The following is a 3,997-nucleotide window of genomic DNA, read 5'->3' as shown; positions in this document are numbered from 1 at the left end:
CTCCCTCCCGCCCACCCTCCCCCCTCCCCCACTCCCCCTCCCTCCCCCACTCCCACCCTCCCTCCCCCACTCCCTCCCTCCCTCCCTCCCTCCCTCCCTGCCTCCCTCCCTCCCTCCCTCCCCCACTCCCTCCCCCCCTCCCTCCCTCCCCCCTCCCTCCCTCCCTCCCCCCCCACCTGCCCGCCTTGCCCGCCTTGCCCGCCTTGCCCGCCTTGCCCGCCTTGCCCGGCCTGGCCTGGCCTGCCTTGCCTTCCTGACTTCCTGTTTTCCTTCTTGCCTGCCCTCCTGCTTTCCGTTCCTTCCTTTCTGCCGGCCGGCCTGCCGGCCTGCCTGCCTGCCTGACTTCCTGTTTTCCTTCCTGCCTGCCCTCCTGCCTTCCTTCCTGCCTTCCTTTCCTTTCCTTCCTTCCTTCCTGCCTTCCTTTCCTTCCTGCCTGCCCGCCCGCCCTCCCTCCCTTCCTCCCTTCCTTCCTTCCTTCCTTCCCTCCCTCCCTCCCTCCCTTCCCTCCCGCCCTCCCTCCCTCCCCTCCTTCCCTCCCTCCCTCCCTCCCTCCCTCCCTCCCTCCCTCCCTCCCTTCCCTCCCGCCCTCCCTCCCCTCCTTCCTTCCCTCCCGCCCTCCCTCCCTTCCTTCCTTCCCTCCCACCCTCCCTGCCTTCCTTCCCTCCCTCCCTCCCTCCCTCCCTCCCTCCCTCCCTCCCTCCCTCCTTCCCTCCCTCCCTCCCTCCCTCCCTCCCTCCTTCCCTCCTTCCCTCCTTCCTTCCTTCCTTCCTTCCTTCCTTCCTTCCTTCCTTCCTTCCTTCCTTCCTTCCCTCCCTGCCTCCCTCCCTCCCTGCCTCCCTCCCTCCCTCCCTCCCTCCCTCCCTCCCTCCCTCCCTCCCACCTTCCTTCCTTTTTTTTATGTTCGTTTATTTTCTTTCTTACCCTGCCTGGTCTTCTCACTCTGTCGCACCCTGGACTTGCAGGCGCGCGATCGTGGTTCACGGCAGCCTCCACCTCCCTGGGCTCTGGTGATCTCAGCCTCCCAAGCAGCTGGGACTACAGGGATCTCTTAACCCCGGGAGCTGGAGGCGAACGCGAGCTGTGATCGCGCACCTCCACTCCAGCTGAGGTGACGGGAGCTGGGGTGCAGAGAGAAAATGCATTGTGATCTTAATTGCCCTGTAGCGTTACTCATGCCCTCTTATTTACTTGTTTTTCTCATGGGTTATTACTTCTATGTCATTGTCATGTTCATCCTTTGCTTGCTTGCTTGCTTGCTTGCTTGCTTGCTTGCTTGCTTGCTTGCTTGTTTTTTTGTTTTGTTTTTTTGATTTTGCTTTGTGTCTCTTCTTTTTTTTTCGCTTTTTCTTTTTTTTTTTTTTTTTGGTGAGATGGAGTCTTGCTCTGTCTCCCAGGCTGAAGTGCAGTGGCGCGATCTCGACTCACTGCGAACTCCACCTCCCGGGCTCAAGCAATTCCCTGCCTCAGTCTCCCAAGTAGCCGGGATTACAGGCGTCTGCCACCACGCCTGACTAATTTTCTTTGGATTTTGACCACAGGCAGGGTTTCACTACCTTGCCCAGCCTGGTCGGGCACTCCTGACCTCATGATCCACCCGCCTCGGCCTCACAAAGTGTTGGGATTACAGGCGTGAGCCACCGTGCCCAGCCCCTCACTTCTTTTTTCACTTAGTTTTACGTTAAACGTGTTCACTTCCTTACATACTTTCTTACTTGCTTACGTGGGACTACAGGCACGCACCACCACACCGGTTAACTTTTATATTGTTTCTCATGCTTTCCGTACGTATGTATGTATGTATGTATGTATGTATGTATGTACGTACGCACCTACGTGACATGGGGTTCGAGGTTCTATCACGTTGCCCGGGCCGGTCTCCAACTCCTGTTCTCAAGCAACCTGCCTGCCTCGGCCACCCACACTGCTGCTATTACAGGCGTGAGCCGTTGCGCCTAGCTCATTCTATATTTGCTTCTCTCTCTCTCTCTCTCTCTCTCTCTCTCTCTCTCCCCCCCCCCACCCCCTCCCTCCCTCTCTCCCTCTCTCTCTCTCTCTCCCCCCCCCCTCTCTCTCACACACGCGCGCGCACACACGCACGCACGCGCACACACACACACCCCCCCACACACTTTCCACATCTAGTTCACAAACCACGCTAATTGACCCCCTCAATAGTATGCAGGCTGAATAAACCACACCCCACCCTCCCTCCACCCGGCGGCTGAGGAAACCCCTTCTCTACCATTTATTAACAAGATTATCTGGGTGGGTCGGGCACGGTGGCTCATGCCTGTAATTCCAGCACATCGGGAGGCCGCAGCGGGCGGATCACTTGAGGCCAGGAGTTCCAGGCCAGGCTGGCCAACGTGGTGAAACCCGGTCTCTATGAAAAGTGTTAACGATTAGCCAGGCCTCCTGGCGGCACGGGCTTGTAATCCCGACTACTCGGGACACCGAGGGAGGCGACTTGGCCTGAACCGGGGAGGCCGAGGTTGCAGTGAGCCGAGATCGTGCCATGACAATCCAGCCTGGGTGACGGAGCGAGACTCTGTCCCAAAATAATAATAATAAGGAAGGAGACCACTACTACTCCTGCTGCCCTCCTCCCCGCACCTCGCCTACTTCACAAGACAAGAGGAAAGACAGAAAGCAGAAAGTTAGAAAGGAACTAAAGTAAGATAAATGGCCAGACACCCTTGGTGCCACCACACGGCCCTAGGAGATTTAAAAACAACAACAAAAAAAAAAAAACGAAAGGAAAAGAAGAAGTAATAATAATAACATTGACCCCCGACCTGAACTACTTCTGTTATCTGTGAATTCCAGACACCAGACACCGTATGAAAAAAGCCTTGTAAAACTTTTTGTTCTGTTAGCTGATGCAGGTAGCCCCCGGTCACGTTTCCCACGCTTGCTCGATTTATCACGACCCTTTCACGTGCAACCCTAGAAGTTGTAAGCCTTTACAAAAGTCTTTTTCGGGGAGCTCGGCTCCTAAGATGCGAGTCTGCCGACGTTCCCGGCCGAATGAAAAACCTCTTCCTTCTTTCATCCGGTGCCTCAGGAGTTTTGTCTGCGGCTTGTCCTGCTACATTTCTGGGTTCCCTCACCGGGAAGCCAGGTGGTGATGCACGGAGGGTCGAGGCAGCCCCTTAGGCAGCTTATGCCTGCCCTGTAGAGCATCCCTGCGGGGGACTCTGCCCAGCTTGAGCGATGCGGATCCTCAAGAGTGCTGCCGGGCGGGCATCTGCCCCGGTGCAATGCCTCGCCTCGAAACAGCAGGGCACAGCAGGCCCCCGTGGAGGATCGGCACAGTGGCTGGACACTGGGAAGGAACTGGCACTTTAAGTCCGGACGTGTGAAACTTGCTGAGACTGCTCTTTGGAACTTCCCCCACTCCATTTGAGTGGAAGCGTGGCCTGATCACCCACGGCGTACCTGTACCGGCACTTTGGTTTTCGTTTCTGGCTTGACTTGAATTCATTGGTTGATACTTCGGTTTCGCTTTCGATTTTGACTTGACTTGAATGGCTGGATAAACAGGCCTGCCTTTATTGCCACTTTGGTCTTGCTCCTGATTTTGGTTTGGCTTACATTGCTGGACGAACGGGTGTGCCTATAACAACACTTTGGTTTTAGCTTTGATTTCGATGTAGTGTCAATTACGTGACTGAGTGACCTTCTACCCTTTCCCTCTCGTAGGGTGAATGTTGTTCCGTCTCGAGGGAAAAATAGGTCAGACACAAAGCAAGCCCGCTCCGCTAGGAACCCTGTTAAAAACATTTCAAAAAGAAAAATAAAAGGAAAGTCATCAAATCGTCACAACTTACTCTACTAAAATGCACGTTACAGAACCTTACAAAAGGTTTTACAGGAGATTATAGAGTTCAGTTAACCCCCTAGAGGTTACGAACTCTGGGAGAATTAGAATTGCCCTCTTCTGCTGTTGGATGGCCCACGGAAGGAACTATAGACAGAGAACAATTGGCCGTGCAGT

This window comes from Chlorocebus sabaeus, unplaced genomic scaffold (assembly GCF_047675955.1).
Source record: "Chlorocebus sabaeus isolate Y175 unplaced genomic scaffold, mChlSab1.0.hap1 unalloc_scaffold_903, whole genome shotgun sequence".
NCBI classification, from domain to species: Eukaryota; Metazoa; Chordata; class Mammalia; order Primates; family Cercopithecidae; genus Chlorocebus; species Chlorocebus sabaeus.
This window is presented reverse-complemented; position numbering follows the sequence as displayed.